The sequence below is a fragment of the Calonectris borealis genome, chromosome 7 (genome assembly GCF_964195595.1).
Source record: "Calonectris borealis chromosome 7, bCalBor7.hap1.2, whole genome shotgun sequence".
NCBI classification, from domain to species: domain Eukaryota; kingdom Metazoa; phylum Chordata; class Aves; order Procellariiformes; family Procellariidae; genus Calonectris; species Calonectris borealis.
In genome coordinates this window covers 5,890,502-5,908,002 of record NC_134318.1, presented here as the reverse complement: position 1 = coordinate 5,908,002, position 17,501 = coordinate 5,890,502, and the positions used below count along the sequence as shown (strand labels likewise).

Genomic DNA, 17,501 nt, shown 5'->3' with positions numbered 1-17,501 from the left:
CTCCCCAAATCCGCCCCGAGGCGGTGTCATCCAGGTTGGTGCGGCTTAAGGGGGGGGGGGAGACAAAAAAAGCCAGTTTTTGTTTGCTTCCCCTGCAGAAGCAGCATGCTTAACGGCTTTGCTAGGAGAGAGAAGATTGGCAGCACCCGCGTTGCTTACTATGTGTCTTAGGGCGGAAAAAAACTGTAAAGGCGGCAGGTTGCGTCTTGGAGCTCGAAAGATTCGCTAAAAATAGCGGGAGGTTTTTTCTTTTTAAACTAAAGGAACAGTATGTAACCGTGGGATATTCTTCCAGCTTTTGCCACAATCTGTTTTATTGCTGCCTGTAAAAAAAGCTGCCGTTGGAGGTGTGCACCTGTCGCTCACTTGTTGTTTTGCTGAAGCAACTAATCACGAAACTACGTAAAGCCACCGAAATTGTGTATGAATCGGGTGATGGAGCAGGGCTCTGAGCTCCATTGGAATAGCAGATATAATGCTGGATCCCTAGGGTACTGTTTAAAGAGCAGCTAAGCGTTTGTGCCTTGTATCTTCAGGGTGCCGGTAGTTCCTCTAACGGTGTCGGTATGTTTTCACAGCGATGGGATGCCAGAGGTTCTGTCAGTATCGAGTGTCTCAATTGCATCAGTCCCATATTTGCAGTGCGGTCGTTCACATGTGTGAAGTGTGACTTCTGCAGTGGTGACTTCAGACTTTGTAAATACCAACCCGACAAGTGAGGCCACCGGTACCCTGGATTCTGGTCAGGTGTGGAACAGCCTTTTCAGGCTTTTGTAATTATCATTTAAGTTGTTGCTTTCAGCAATCTCTGCCCCAGAAAATAATAAATTATTTATCTAAATTTAAGTTGACCTTTGCAAATAATTTAACAGAGACTCAGATTCATGCTTGATTACACTAATCAGGCTAAGTGTAGCAATAAACGTGTAAGAAGATGAAAAACAACCATTAAAAAAGATCCCGAATCTCTTCTGTTTGTCTGGGATACTTTGCTGCTGCTGTGGCCCTAGCTGAGCGGACGTGGCTGAAGCGTGGGCACGCTCAGGAGCACGCTAAAATTGTACTGTCTAAGCCGTCTCCTTCAGGTCCTCGGGGAAGAAGAAGGATTTTGCTTCTGTCCCGTGGACTGATGAATAGAAAGTTCTTCTGCCTTTAGTAGCGGTTGGGTTATGCTGTTTGATTTTTGGCAGCTTGGCTGTTAGCCATTTGTGGTGTTGCAGTGTTTAGTTTTGGGGGTTTTCTTCTTTTCAATAGGGAGGTTGTACGCACGTCAGTTCTCTAGGTGTTGAATGGTGAAGTGTCCCTGTGAACCTAGCGATCGAGTGAAAGCTTGCTCAGAGCAGGTGGGTACCCAAGTATCCTAGCTGCTCCTTTTGACAGAATCTGTAATGTGCCTCTTTATCTCCTCACAGAACAGATGAGTTATCCTTTCCGTCACGCTGCGCTTGAGAAACTATGTGGACTGGTGGGAGAGAGTAGAGACCCGAGAGCTGCCGAATCCTAGAATAAATGATCTCCAAGGAGAAGTTACAGGAACTGGAGGTCTTCATGATAGAGAGAAAATCAAAAGGAGGTTGCTGCAAAGAGGAAGCAGAAAAACAGAAAATCTGTGTTGGGTAGGAGAAGAACTAATGGGCTTACAGTGCGAGAAGAGGGATTTCGTTAGGTGCTGGGAATCTTTTTACTGACAGTAAGAGTAGTGAAATGCTGAATTATTTCCTGGGAAAGCTGTTCAGTCCTCATTATTGGAGGTGGTTAGGACAGGTTGGACTCGCATCAATCAGTTATGGCTGATGAAGAATTGATCCTGCTCTGCGATAGGACTGGACTGTATAAGCTTCCTGAGTCGAGAGATGCTATGAGAAAATAGGTAGGAAGAGTTTGTGTAATATAGGTGTAATTAATAGAGTGATTATATTAGCTATGTCTGTGCAGTATTGTTTTTAGTACAATAAATTCTACTCTGTTACTTCTCAGGGTGGCTGGTTTCTAGCAGAGGTGATAAATTAAACGGGCTTTCTTGAGATAGGGCGGAAATGCTAAATGGTCTTATGGATGAGTTCTTTCAAAAGGCATGTAAAATATGCTGGAAGAGCCTGGACCAATTGACCAGACTACTGTGAGAGGACAGTACTTTAAAATAAACAAACCAACCCCTCCAGATGGGTAAAGGGTAAAGAATGAGGTTGTGATAACATCAAACAGTAGAAAGGGCAGGGAGGTCCGAACTCTTCAATAAATACTTGGTTTGTGAAGGTTCAGATGGGAATACAGTAATATTGGGAGGTGTTCGCCTGGAATGAAGCATTCACAGCTTTCTTAAGAGTTTTGAAAGCTGAGTTGGGAAAGATCAGCGGGCTCAGCATATCGATGTGGGGTTATGGAGGACCCAGCGAGTCTGCACGTTCTGTCCTAGCTGAACAGTATCACAGGGTGTGAGAGATCTTGAGAGGAGGATGCAGAAAATTTGAATGAGAAATTCGTTTATTGATCTCGGAATAGGAAGAAGCAGGCAGGAGGAAGCGTTCACTGATACTTGTGAATTTGCTGTCTGAAAGAGACGATGTTGTGCCTCGCAGGATGACTCTGAAGGGCAAGGAGAGAGTCCCTTGGCATGACCATGTAGAAAGTGGGGCTGGAGCGTCCATAGTGTTAGAAGAATATGGCAGAGCTGAATAAATGGACTTGTAGCAGAAGTATCTGAGGTTGCATCTCTTTCTACTCTCCCAGTCTCACTTAAACATATGTGGGAGTGGAAGAAGCCTTGTAGAGGAGGAGAGAGCCAGCAAGCACCTTTGGTGTGGAGAAACTGCAGAAGTAGGCTGGAGGGGTTGTAATGTCAGGGGGAGTGGGTGGACGGCTACAGCTTTGGAGAGGAGTACGGCTGAATAGTTCGTAGAGCGAAACATCAGTAGCATTGGTGTTTGTTTTAAATCGGTGCCGTAAGCACTTCCTCGTTAGGAGGCAACTATGGAGATGGTTGCTGGGAGGTCGCATGTGAAGACAGGAGGTGAGAGAGGCAGTTTGGTTAATAAGGCCAAGGTAACTTCTGCTGGTGGGAAGACCAGCAAATGGGAAAAGTCGGTATCAGCAAGCCAGATGAGGTGGAATAAAAAGTATTGTGTGTGGTTGCTTTTTCTATACGCCAGCTACATGCAAGAAGTGGCAAAGGATGGAGAAGCAGCGAGAGCGGTGGGGAGGAGGGTGGCTGGTGCTGGTCAGCAGGGAGTTGGGCTGTTACAAGGTGTGCTGTGGGGTATGAACGCACAGTCCTGTGCATGGACTTCTTAAGCAACGGGAGTGGAACTGGGATGGAGCTGAGTGCTTGGTGGGCAATTAGGTGGCATTTCTCAGGGTAGTGGTGTTTGCTAGGTTATAAACTGGTGGGAAGCATAGCAGCCATAAATCACGATACTACCTACTGATTAAGGTCGTTGTCCTGCAGGAATTTCTGGTGCTTAATACAAAAATTGCTGCTATTTTCCTGTTAGACAGCTTGCCCTCAGAGGATTGTGGAGAGAGAATGAAAATGCATGTTCCTCAGAGGAAACTTCCTTATGAAGAAAGGGAAGCCCCTTCTTTGACTCCTACTTGTTCCGGGTGTTGTGGGTGTTGAAGGTAAGCTGCCGACGGCGAGAGCTCCACACCGCTGAGATGCGGTGGGGCTGGGAAGCAGTCCTTTGTGAAAAAGGTTCACAAGGAAGTAAGCTATAAACGTTTCTCGAATATGCAGTGGTGGACAAAGGACTTTAAAATGCTCTGCTTTTGCATGTTGAATGCCTGATCTTCGTGGCTTTCTTCCTGCAAAGATTAGTCTTGTGTTACCGCGTTTCTTAGTGCATGTGGCCAGTGGTTGGATTGGTTCAGATCTGGGAAAAATACCTGTAGAAAATCAAGGGCTTGGCTGTATGTGGCGTTCCTATGGTAGTTAATCCTGGCAATGCTAGGTAGATCAGGAATAATGACTCCTAGTGTCAACTTCTAAGCCTAAAAAGGAAAAACTGAACCTAACTGAACTGCAGCCAAATTTCAAGTATGTACTGGGCAACCTGCAGGTTTTTATCTCTGCTCCAGGTGAGGACCAGGATTACGTGTGTCGATCAGTCCTCCAAGTGGGGTAGGATTTTGGTGCAGGTAGCCCTGTATTAAGGATGCAGTAGAGAGCGTATCCCGCAAAGACGAGAGGACTCTGCGCCAAGGAAAGGTGTCCTGGGATGTGAGAAGCCTTGGGAGGAAGATGCAACGGACATCATGCTGAAGCTGTCCTTTACTTGGCATAGCTACAATGTGTATTCGGTGATATTTTAAATTTTTTTTCCTGTGCTATGGCTGAAACTGTTGCAGCATCAACTTCCAGAGAAGCTGTTGCTCAGCGTGTGGTAATAATTTCCCTGGTGGGCCCCTGTAACCACCTCAAGCCCTTGCTGTCACAAGCAACGATTTATTGTCCTACTGTTGCCCATCTCCTGAAACAAATTTATTTAACAGGTGAAGCTTGGGGCTCACAAAACTCAGGTAGTGCCAGTGACTGGCTGCAAGGATGGTGAGACTTGGAAGAATATTTTGGTGTGGTGTCTGTATTTTTGCTGAGGATGGAAACTGGCTGGCTGCTATAATTAACTGAACTTCTGTTTTCCTGACCTTGCATACTGCTGATAGTAATTTTTGAATGAATGATTAAAGAGCTGAAGAACTGGTGGCTGTCCGGTGGTTTGAAGGGGCATAAAACAATTATTCTTGCCGGATCTTTGGCTGCTCTTGTTGCCTACCCTGACCTCAAATGTTTCCCATGCTGGGACACCCATGGGAGCAGTGACATGCATGCTGCAGACCAGGAGGAGATGCACCTGGTGTCACTTTGGAAGTCAAGACAGGATGTGGCTTGAACTGCAACATAAATACCAACCCAGCAGAACACTTATAATGTCCAGGAAGCCCTAGGAAGAGTTGATTTGACCATAAAGGTGGGTGTCTCCACCACACCTCCCTTTTCTCCTGCTTCTTTCCTCGCCTCCTCCTGCCCTGCTGACTCCTCACTCGCCTCACCCTGGCAGAGGGTGGCGAAAACGTAACGATTTCTTGTAGCTGTAATTGCCACTTGCCCACTCTAGTGCTGCCTAAATTGATTAAAATGCAAGGCGAAGCAAGGTCTGCCGCCTCATACCGGATTTACTGCCAGAGGGAAGGCTACGGCTCAATGCTATTTTGAAAGGTTCAGAAGGAAAGAAAACTTTTCCAATGTTTTTACTTCAAATGAAAGGAGGGAATCTGCCCTTAGCTAATTGTAGAGCAATGGAATACCAGTACTAAGTTGAAAATTTTGTGCTTTTTAGCTTTTTTGTTAGATTGTGTTGGGATTTTTTTTACAGAAACAAGAATTTAGAGGGGGATGACCAGCAAGTATTTTTTGGTGTATGAAAGTGGCTGAAACATTCTCTTGATCATATTCATTCTTGCAGAGCAAAATTGGTTTTGAAGGGAGGCTGAATTTAAAAAAAAAAAAAAAAAGGCATTTCGTAGCTTTTGATGTGCCTGTTCATTCAGTGAATAGGAAGAAAGCTTTACTCGGTAGTGTCCGGAGAACACCCATCCAGGGCTCTTTTTATGTGGAAGAGGAGCGCTGTACAGAAAGGAGTAGGTGTTGGGGTTTTTTGACAATTATTTGATGATACTACTTTTTTTTTTTTTAATTTATAACTCAGCCTGTGGGAATAGTCAAGACTTTGTATGTAGGGTCTGGGATGGGAAACGAAGTTACAGTCATGGTAAAATTGATCCAGTCAATAATACAAAAATTTCAGGACCGATGTCTTTCCCTATGGGGAGCATTTCTCAGCTGCCCTCAGACAGGATGGGTCTAGCTTTCCTTACCAGAGTCAAGCCTGAAAAAGAAAAAAAAAATTAAAATATTTTGTTGTTGTTCATTTTCTAAAGCTGTTTTTAGATTAATCTTAAAGATGAAACTTTCTGTGCGATTAGGACCCACCCAGTCTTGAAGGTGAAACGTAACTTTTATGAATTCATTTCAGATTTGTGCTATGAGTCACTTGTTTGCCATTCTATAAAATAGCATACAGATGACACAAATCTGTAATTTAAATTACTCTCCCATTTGTAGGTCCATGGAAACATAGAAATGGTTTTAGATTTTGGGTGGCTTTATTTTTGGCTTTTTATTTCGTTATTTATTGTCGTGTTAGCTGGTGGTCACTCTTCCTGAGATCCCAACTGTTGCTTTCTGCTCCCATGGCCTCTGGTAGCCCTGTGTGGGATAAGGAACTGTCCTTGACAAATTTTGCTAGACGAAACTGTGTGCTCTCTGCTCGCCATGGAGGAATACTTCTAATCTCTGAAGTGCTCTCTGGGTGAGAGACCACCTGTGATATTGCTGATACGGTTTTCATCCTATTTCGGTACTTGCTTTTTGAGGGCGAACTAGACCGATCTGGCTTTAAGGACTGTTTTGTCCTTGAGTATTTAATGCTGAAAAGAAAATTACTTGTCCCTTTGCTATTAAAGGTTTGGCAAAGGGTTTTCTTCCTGTTATTAAGGTCTCAATTGGTCATCAAAATGAGATGTCATTTTAATGAAGATGAAAATATGCAGCACTTGAATGTGACGTGGAATTATTTTCCAGTAGGGCAAGCCTACGGGGTATCGCTTATGTCTCATGTAAAATATGAAGCAAGTCCGCTATCTTTTTCTGCATTCTTGGCAGCTCTTAAGGAATTAGGAAATGTAGAACAACTTGCATAAGCAGGAGAGGAAAAAACCGCGGTGAAGAGCTTGTTTCAGCGATTCGCTGTTGTTGGCTTCCCCAGGAGGAAGGGACTGCTGTGCGATGAGGAAACTGTCAAATCTCTGAAACTGCTTACTGGAATAATTAAAACTCAAATTTCATTTGGATAGATAACTTAGGAAGGATCTACGGGGGCCGACCACCATAAAATACCCTCTGGCTGATTGTCAGTCTTGTGTTCTGTCCTGCAGCCTGCTGGGAATAAAGTCATTCACTCTGAGGTCATAGCCTAGGAAGTTTTATAGGGTTTAAGAAAAGCTTTGTGGAACGTATTGCTGTTTTGAGAGGATTTTGGAATAATGCTATGGTAACAATTTGCAATGTACCTCGGAGCAGGATCTATTCCTCTGTATGTGTGCAGGAGCTGGGGACACCTGAGGCGCTCTATCAGATGGGTACCGCACAGAGCTGCTCACTGCAGAGCATCTGGGTGTGGAGTTAGGTGAGGACTCCTTTGCTAGTGGATTTAACTTTAGTTAGTTAACATACACGGGTTGGCAGGAGGAATGCAAATAACTGGATTTCTTGGATCAATGTGCATGCAATTTCAGGTGGGGAAGCTCACCGGGCAGTTCATGAGGGCAGTGACCATAGGGTCGGTGGCCGGCAAACAGCATCCTTTCCTTCCAGATTGTGAGGGGAGTTTCCAGCTCATCCTCCAATTTTCTAGGTCAGTTGCTGGAAAAGAGTCTAAAGTTGCTCCATGTTTTCTCCGTTCTGCGTCACCGTATTACCTTGAAAAGCACTGAGCTAGGCAAAGCTTTCCTTGTTTTATTTTGTTATGAAGAACGTAATGTTTCCTCAAGCTGCATAGTGAGTTTATTTGGATGAGTTAATGTCAATTATTACCGTACCTTGGAGCTGCTGAAGAAAGATGTGTTCCTTAAATGTAGTAATGGAGATGGCTTGTTTCTGCGTTTGAGACTTGTATGTTTTGGAAATGGCTGGAAGAGCAACTTTAAGAACTGTTCAGTTAGAACCCGACATATGGTCCTTGTAAATTCATGGCTTTGTCAATGATTTGTAAAAGGTATGGCTTCCAATGAGCAGTAGGTACTCCCTTGACGTATGGGCTTGCTCACTGTCAGCTGAAACGTGAATTGGTGTATCTGCTGAACCATGACTGTTTATTCCTTGTCAGCTGCTCTTCTCTTCTACGTGGTTTCCTTCATCTGTGTGCCTACCTGTCACTTGACTTATGTACTGTAGAGCCCCTCGTTAAGACACAGTGAGAATTGTCTTAAGCCCTCATTTTCTTTTGCCAAAAATGACTTCTAATGATGCTGCGTTCTTTTTGATTTGCAGCTGAAATCTGTAGAATGAATAGCAAATGGATGTTCATCAGCCAGGACGCAGGTTGTGAAATTTAATCAGTCCAGAATAGTGGACTCTAAGGTATGTCTCGAAATTAAAGAAAGTAGTTGTGACAGATTATTGTAAAAGGAAATAAAGTTGCTCTCTCCATTTAAACCATTTTTTAAAAATACATCTTCATAATTTACCCATGTCATTTTTCTTAGATGTTTGGACTTAAGTGCTAGTGAGTTTTCTGCCTGGCAAAGTAACTCCAAAAGTGACAATTTTAAATGCTACTCTGATAAATGAAGATGGGAGAGAAAATGGGCCGTCCAAGATAGTTCAAGTGTGACACAGGAATTTTTCAAGTTGCGTGTTAGAAGGCAATAGCTGGGGTCTGGTACGTGATGCTGACCACTGAGAACAAATTGATACACCATGTCCCATTCATGTTTTCTGGTTCTAGACAAAACTCGGACACAGGCAATACACAATGCAGCAGTAACCTTTTTAATTGGGAACCTGTCCGAAACATCGCGGCGATTCTTGTGTGGGGGATAGATGGGAGGGAAGGCTGGCAGAGAAAGTAATTTCTCCCTGAAATAACAGTGAACTGAAAAGGTGCAGAGATTTCCCAGGGGGGAAAAAATGCAGTTCCTTTTTTGGAATGAAAATGCGTTAATTTGTCATGTGACTTGGGAAATCCTCTTGGCTTCCTGCAGAGGGGAAAGGGGGAGTCGAACATTTCATCGGATAATAGAGCATGGCATGTTTGTGATGCATAACAGCATCTGCTGCATAAAGAGCTCCCAAGGGAGACTGCTGCTTGCTCCAAGGCTATTCCTGTTATCAAGGGACTTGTTTCTCAGGCAGTGATAACAGAAATTCCATTATCTACATATTTAGTAGATTTGATAATTACACTAGTACCGTGCTGTATGGTTTCCTCTGAGTTTGGGGATATTGTATTTAAGAGGAGAGTAGGATTCTTCACTTGGACTTGGGTGTAAGGGATTCAAGAGAACCAAACCTAGTCTCTGTCTTAAGAAAGACGACTTGTATTACGAGCAAGGTATATTGCTAGTAATGAAAGAAGCTCCAAATACTCCCCTCTGAATTAAAGGAATATATTAAAGGATTTTCACTTCCTGTTCCAAGTTCCAGATCGTGTACTTTATGAACTGCCTGGAAAACTTACGACGAGTGCTATTTGGCTTTCATTCAGGCTATGGTCAGTGCCATGCATCACACAGAAGGACTGAGGAAGCAGAGGGCATGTTGCCCGAGACTATTTCCAGGCAAGTGAAGGCAGTAGGAGTAAGTGTTACGTGACTATCCAGCCTCCATTTTGGCTGCAGCATCACATGAGATTGAACGTACTGGCTTACTTGCAGCCTGCCCACTACGAAGTATCAGGTTGCTTAATCGGAGGTAACTTTGCTGCTTTGAGGCGGCATTTTTTTCTCGAAAAGCTTTTTCATTAATAGAGCTTTTTTCATTATTTTTTCATCATTATTGTTGCTAGAACTCCTTGCGTTCTTCAAAAGCGTGTTACAATGCCATATTATTCACAGAATTTAGTGGCCAGACAGATGAGGCAAGGCTCTGAAAGGAGAGAGATTTTGAAACATTTCCAGTCAGAGTCTTACTCTGGACCTGTTTTTTTGTGGTGGTGTTTTTTTTTTTTTTTTGACACCCAGAAAAGTGCTGTTGAAGGGAGAAAGAGCTACACGTCTTGAAACGTCCATTCCTAGCTGCTTGGCGGGGTGATGCGAGTCTGATTGCTAAGTAACAAGAAGGTGATGGTCCAAAACAGAGCTTTGGTTTGAAGCCAAAAAGCCACGAATTTCTCTGACCACAAAGTTCAATAGAGTAATGTTGTCCAAGATTAATTTTATCTTAAGAATAATTTTAACCAAAGATAAAGAACACGACTCCGATTTGCACACGTACTCATTAAAAATAAATCACAATTTTGAATCAGCTAGTCACTCTTGTGTGTAGGAGTGACCATTTCCACATTTCCTTTTGGCATTTAATGCTCAAGAGAGTAATTTTAAACAAACAGTTTCACAAAGTACTCCTCTTCATTATTTAGCTAGATTGAGTAGGGCAGGATATGAGACTATGCAGATACAGTCTTCTGAGTTGGCAAGGATGCTGTAAGAAAGGACTTGGAGAAAAGCATTAATACCACGCAGGCACTTGTGAAATGAATTGTTTTGTAAATAGCATTTTGAACAGATGTTGTTTTCTATCCTTCTGCAAAGGTGGGTTGTTTCTGTTGACTGTTCCTGTACACCATTCAGTTTTTCTCTACATAACAGCTCCTTTTCTTGTGCTGAATGTCTGCTTGTAATTATAGCATCATGCTTTTTTCCTTTTGCAGTCAATGATACAGCCATTATACCTGTTGCAGGATGTCCTTCTCTCTCCTGTCCCAAGCACGCTGGTAACACACAGCTCCAGTTTGAGTAGACTGCCAAGGGCTTTGGGTCTAGGGCGATGAGTTTGGTGGAGGTGCTGTTTTCACGGCCTACTTCTTGGGCAAGCATGGAAATAAAAACTGCTCTTCGTGGCTCAGATGAGAGATTCAGGCTTTTTTTTGTCTTGGGCTGAAAAATAATCAGATTCCAGTTTGATACAGTCTTATTCCTCAAGGTTAGGCACTGGGTGTCCCCTGAATTATTCAAGTATCAGTGAAGAGGAGAGGAATAGACAAGAACACCTAAGCATAGAACAGAGTTGCTTTCAGGATTTAAAACAAGCGCTCTTTTCTCCTGAGGATTTGTTTGTCGTTGTGGTCAGTCAGACGTAATTAATTTCTTAGTTTGTCCTTCGAAGAGAGGTAGGTGTGTAATTGACTCATCCTAAACACTTTTATCCACGATTTTACTTTCATTTAGGAGATTTGGCAACACTCATAAAGCCGAACTGCTGTGATTAGCCTGACATTTTATGTAATAGAGTGCACCATAGGGGGCTGTTTGTTCTTGGAATTACAACGTCGAAGAACCACAGTACTTATCAAGGCAGTATTTACGTAATTTGTATGGATTTCCACACTAGAAGGAATCCGCATTGCCATGTGACAAGCAAATAATAGGTGTATCTTCATGGTCACTGTGTATCCGAACTAGTTAGTATACGAGTTTGATGGCAGCACAGAGCTCTGTTTGTCTCCTTCAGGATGTGATTTTTCTAGCCGCGAGTGAGAGCTGATGACGCTTCAAGCAGGATTCTGACTCATGAACACTTACAAGTTTTCGTATAATCTTGGGAACGTGGAAATACATGGCTTGCAGGCACGTGAAGAAATCGTAGTGCTCCGAGACACCCTAGAATACTTGGAGACCCTACTATATGGGTGTCTGAGTAAGCTGACTGTGGAAACCCAGGGATGCATATCGTTACTCAAGTCCATCATTACTGACTTGCCTTGGCTAAAAAGTAAAGTAAGCCCTTACCTCCCTTCCACTGAACACACACAAAAAAATCTCTAATTGTTGTCTGGTCATTTTTTTTAATGCACTCCAGCTCTGTTACTCTGCCTCCTTCAAGCTTTTCTGAAGAAAACAAAGCAAAAAAAAAAAAAAGTTTTCAATCTTTCATTGTCATACTTTACAAGTTCAGGACGCTTTCAGTTTTCATAGTACTAACTAGTATCCCATGAATCTTGGTCTGAGGTTAGGCTAATTTAGTTCTCAAAAGTATTTCCCTTCTTCTCCATTTGTAAGCATGAGGTAGTTTAAAACACTTCTACGTGAGTTATTTTGGCCACAATCCGCCTTGGAAAAAGCATTCTGTGAAACACTTCATTTGAAGACAGTTATACTTACCTGCTAGTGACCGGCTTGGTTTGCTAGCACTGCAAATAAGACGCATGAAACTTGTTTATTCTAAAGCGATTAGAATTCGCATTTTATCAGTTGTGTTTACAGCTGCAGCTCTCCAGCTCCGGCTTTATCTCTGCGCTGGGATGAAGCTTGCACCTTAATATTAATTGTCAGTCAAGGTAATCACTGAGTTATGTGAGGCTTTTCCCATCCTCGTTAGCAGTCTCTGCAAGCTTTCCAGCCTGAAGCTTGTACGAATGAACAGATCTACCTCTAGGTTGTCTGTGTCTGAAGAAATATAACTAGTCAAAATAGAATAAAAGACATATTTTGTTGTTGTTGTTGTTACTGTATCTTCTTTCCTACTGCAATGGTATTTTGCCGAGTGCCTCAGCTTCTACTGTAGGCTGAGAAGCATGAAGAGCTGGTACATAAACATGAGATAAGCACTGGAAATCTGTGCGACTTCTTGGTAGAGAAATCTTGATTTATTGTATATTACCTGAATGTAAAAATCCTTCCATCTCTCATCGTGAAAAATATCTACATAATTCATTGCAGAACTCAAAAATATTGCACATGTTGGAAGGACATTGCAAGTATAACAACTTCATCTTTTTTAAATTAGTTAATGAAGTTCAAGTTGAGCAATACTGAAAGTCAACTTGATAACTTGCTGATTTGTATAAATAAATCTCACTGACTCACTAGGAAGCTAGTTGTTTTCCAAGCTAGAGGAGAAAGAGAGTTCCAGGCAGAAAATCAAAAATAATGGGGGGGGGGGGAAAGTAGATGAAGAATAGGATGCAGATGGACTATTGTCATCTGTTCGTCTTCCACTTTGCCATCTATCATTATTATTATAAGTGCAGGAATTTGATGGCACATCAAAGCACTTGAATGACTTCTTTTATATTCCTGATTTATGTTCTGATAACTTTGGTGCACAGATGCTGTTCTTACTCACCACTTAGTCTCTCTAGTGCCGTTGCTGCGATGTTACTTTTTGCCCCTTGCTTAATAGTGTACTCGTAGCCGTAAACGCTTATTTTTTCCTGTGCTGAGGCTTCTTCTAGTAATAGGATTTTTTTTCCTCATCCTTGCTGAGAGAATAAGACTACCACGTTGTTGTGGGGCTATTAGTTGCACTTATTCAAAAGTCTAAAGGAGCACGACCTTACGCATGACCCAACATCTTAACTTTTAACAGTTATAATTGCTGTTTACAGGCTTAACTGTAATGTTAAATCCCTTAACTGTGATGTGGCTTTTGTAGGTAAATAATCTGATAGGAGAAAAATAACCAGTCTCTGACTAGACACTTGCTTCTTTTCTACCCACAGCTCTGATCACCCATTCATTATCTTTCCCTCTACACAGTAATTAGGACAGAGCTATGAAGCTCAAAGGTTGAACATACGATATTAACCTCGTGTCCTGAAGAGAGGAGATGGGAAGGTATGCCTTCGTGATGGCTTCCCGTTTCTGGAGTGACAGCACAAATGATCTGCTTTTTTGTCAGCTTTAGCTAGTGTTCATTGCTTTATAGAACAGCTGTTAGGTAATATTTAGGTAGAATTTAGAATAATAAAGTTGAATAAAACGTGACAAAGTGATGTGAAGCTTTTCTTTCCTACTAAAAGCTCCTTGTTTCTTTTTTCTTATTAGTTGCATAGGAAACATCCCGAGTTCCTCAGCTGTAAATACTGCTAGTAGGGCAAGAGTTGTCATCAGAAACACCTTTACATTGCAGCGTGGACTGTATGAATGTTAGCATTAGTTTTTGTAGATATAATCTAGTGTCCGGTGCTTTCTTTGGAGTACAGGACCTCCTCCCTTTGGAGTAGCAGTCCTTGCTTCATCTGTCACGAGACAAGGAATCTCCCTGGATCCTGTGGAACAACATACAACTATTGCATATGGGGTTTTTTTGCCTTAAGCTGCTACTTAAATGAAAATTGCCTTTGGATCTCTGAAACAGGCCCCTCAACGCTCCTTGTGATGTATTTAGTCCACTGAGCACTATTTCTTTTGATTGCTAAGAGCTGCTTCCAGCCCCTGGGATGCTGGAGGTAACCTTGCTGCTGCTGTACGGGTGTGCCCGCTATTGTATCTTCAAACGGGTGTGCATCTAACGAGGTACAATCGCGCCTTGTACGTCATTCCTTCCTTCTTTCTAGTGCTTGTTCTGGTGTTTCTGAGATGCTGTGCCTCTCTGTAGAGCTACTGGCTGTGACTAATGCCTTCCTTGCTGAAAAAGCTAAATACCAGTAGCTGGCAAGGTAAATTTTATATAATGTGCTGACTTGAACCTCCAGAGCCTCCAATGATAAATATGTCTTACTTTTGCACCTCTAACTGTCCTCTCCCTTTTCTTCTGTCTTCTACCAAGCATATTTCTAAAAAAACCAGACAAACCCAAACAGAGTACACAGTGGTGTAAAATGTCCACTTGATCCAGCACAAGCCATAATCTGTCTTTGCGTGCTGGTTAGTACCAGTCTTGTATTTCTACAAACTAATTTTTGATTAAAAATTAGCAAAAAGCTGTAAAATAATACATATGAAATAGCAAAAAAAATCCCAAACCAACTATGTTTTAGAGCATTTTTGGTTGACTCATCTTGTTCAGACCTTTTGCTGATAATTTTCGGAAAGAATCATTACTTCTGCTCTAATTCTTAGAGCACTACTGGGAAGTTTTGGGGGAGCCTAAAACTTCTGGGAGCAGTTTTCATTCAGAATTTGTTGAAACTGATTTTTGGAATACAAAGTTGAAGATACGGGCTTCCAAACATCTTATCTTACGGTTAAGGTTACCCTAGTTTAGAAAAATAACATGGAATTAATGTCAGTAAAACAGTAATCTGGCAGATTGCTGTGATACAGAATTAAATGGATATGCCATCAGTATTGCTAACAAATGGCTTGCAGTGAACTGAGCAGAGATTCAGCATCAAATATTTCTGGCTTTCTTGTTGTTTTATAAATTCAGATGAGATCAAATGCCCCATGTCTATTTGTACAGTGGGAAGTTTAGGTGCAAGTTTCTTTACATTTTGCTGATTCCACACTCAAGAAAGTGGAAAATTACTTGTATTTTTGGAGTTTTAAGGCCATTGTGATTTTTTTTTTTTTGCCTTTTCTTGGTTTCTTTGAAAGCATTTTTTGGCAGAGAACTGTTTTGCAAGGCATCCCTCATGAAGCTGGAAATGTTGGACTGTACACAACCTCATCAATTTTGCGGTTACAGTTATAGTATGCTCCAATTTCTATCTGTTTACTGTGGGAAAAGTTAATGTTTGGGTTGGAGGACTGCTCTGATCTCCCTTTAGAGTTAGAGCTGTGAAGGCATTCATTCATACCAGCTTTTCATTAGCAAAAACTGGCGTTTGCGTATTCCTCTGTCAGTAAAAGCGTGCAGAATGACCAACTGGCTGTTCTCCAGGTTGTCAGGACGAGTAAGCGTGGGTTAAGAGGCAGGAGCTGCAGGGTGAGCCTGCCCGGGAGAGGCTGGTATAACTTGCTTCACGCTGGCTCGGTAGTCGCCGCCGGCAGAGAGGCCTCAAAGGAAGCAATTTCTGCAGTTCCTGTGCTTTAGCTTTATGAATCCTTTCTTTTCAGAGAAGGCTGAGGAGGCTGTGGGGATTCTCTCAGGTTTTCTGTAAGTAAATATTTGGTTTCTAAGAATCTGCCCTTTGAATGGTGATCTTTGAGTCATTACTGAAGTAAATGGCATGTTTCCTGGACCTCTTGAAGGATATTTGACCTATGATGTTAAACTGGCTTTTTGTTCCCATTTTAAAACTGCCTTTGGGATTGTGGAGTAGTTCATGTTGCAAGTGTGAGCTGGAAAGAACGAAGTTTACCATAAATCAAACTGGTATTGGTGAGCATTTGTGATTATGGGAGCATGCAAACAGACCGACACCAGGCTGCTTTGGTACGGGGTTTCTTTATGCAGCTCTTGTGGCTTGCCAAGGATAAGCAGAAATGATCGTTATTTAATACCACTAAATGAAACAAATGTCATTAGCGTTTAGTAGATATAAATGTATAGTACATAACATGCGACTGTATTTTTCAGAGATTGTATCAGGACTTGATTTACCTTGAGCTGATGACATGTCTACTTCTGTGACATGGCAATAAAAATAATTACCTCTGTGAATATAGTATTAGCATTGTTGTGCTTTAGGAAGTATCTTTGTGGTGTCGAATCTGTACGTGTGGCTGTGGTAGCAGGAGGGTTAGAGCTTGATTTGTATGCAATGTAGTTAAGCCAGGGTGGTTGCTGCTGCAGAAAGCGTGCAATTTATGTACGCTTCCGAAAAGTGCAGGAAGCTTGAAGGGTGTAACTGCTTACCAGCTGGGGAAGGTATCCCTCTTTTCCAGTACCTACAAGGAAGGGAGTTTATATTACTTCCAAAATTGCTTCTACCAATCACATCTTTTATCTGGGTATTTTCTCCACGCAATGTCTAGTAAACCTCTTCTGAATAAGTTTCAATGTTTTATGGCAAAAATCCACAAACTGTTAGGATAGAGATTAAACCAATTAAGATCTTTGCTAATATATGAAGGCAATTGGTTTTAAAAAATAAGCACAAATAAGAAGGGGAAACACAGTGCAATCCCTTCTGTTGTGCCTTGCCTCTCTCCTAACGGGGGATTTTTCTGTCCCTCTAGCAACTTTGCTCAGTGCTCAGAGCAAAACCAGCTGGGTAGAGAATGGCAGATGGACCTTGCTGCGTTTGGAGGGACGAGTCCCACCTGGCCCGAAGGGCTCCTCTCCCCCTTTGGGGGTTGGAGGGGCTTAGTGCCCGTTAGGTGGATGAGGAACGGCTGTGTGGGCAACAGCCTGATGAGCAGCAGCTGTGGAAGGGGCCCTGGCTCCCCTGATGACTCTGGGGGATGGCATTATGGGCTGAGCTAAAAGGCTGCAAGAACACCATCCCCTTACTTGGTGCTGTGTTGGCCTTCCCCCTCCTCAGTATGGAGCGTGCGGTGAGTAATACGTGTTATTTCTGCCTAGAGGGTTTTGGGCTTCTGCTTGAATTAGCTTTCTGAGTTACTTAATGTGTTATGTTGTAATTGCTGGCATTGTAAGTCCTCTAATCTTTACGTGTTGGGAGTGTTGGGCCAGTGCTTGGGGTGTTACGAATGCTCGGCGGCTGGGGGAAGTAAGAAATTTTTCGTAAAGAAAGAATGTGCTATTTACCACCAGGACGCTTGCCTGGGGGAAATCATGTTTTTGCCTTGCAAGCCTTGTTTTCTCTTGCAGCCTTTCCCCAGACCTCAAAGGGAGTGCATAACAGACTTGAAAACTATGGTATAGGTATTTTCAGTGCCTCTTATCCTTGTTTATCCTTTAGTAAAAACTAAAAAATCTCTAATTCAGGAGAAAACATTCGGAATCTTCAGAAGCAACACTTGATGTCTTGATGCTTACCTGTGTACTTAGATCAGAATAAGCCTTTTATATTGGCAGGGCACAAACAATAGCTTTTTCAAGTATGCAAGTGGTTGGATAAAGTAAATAAAGGTAATGCTATACAAATTTCTATCTG

General features: G+C 42.4%; 1 protein-coding gene and 1 long non-coding RNA gene across 4 annotated transcripts in view; both read left to right on the top strand.

Annotated features, from left to right (window-relative positions):
* The window catches only part of MCU (mitochondrial calcium uniporter), a 94,782-nt gene that overhangs the window by 819 nt on the left and 76,462 nt on the right, over positions 1 to 17,501 (top strand). The gene's annotated exons all lie outside the window — the stretch shown is intronic.
* Positions 55 to 16,614, top strand: LOC142084053 (uncharacterized). 2 transcript variants are annotated; one of them, XR_012674227.1, is made up of 5 exons: positions 55 to 3,618; positions 4,075 to 4,964; positions 8,105 to 8,194; positions 9,254 to 9,526; positions 10,485 to 16,614. It is a non-coding gene; the product is annotated as an uncharacterized LOC142084053 (long non-coding RNA). The 2 variants fall into 2 exon arrangements; XR_012674228.1 differs by having other exon boundaries at positions 9,321 to 16,614.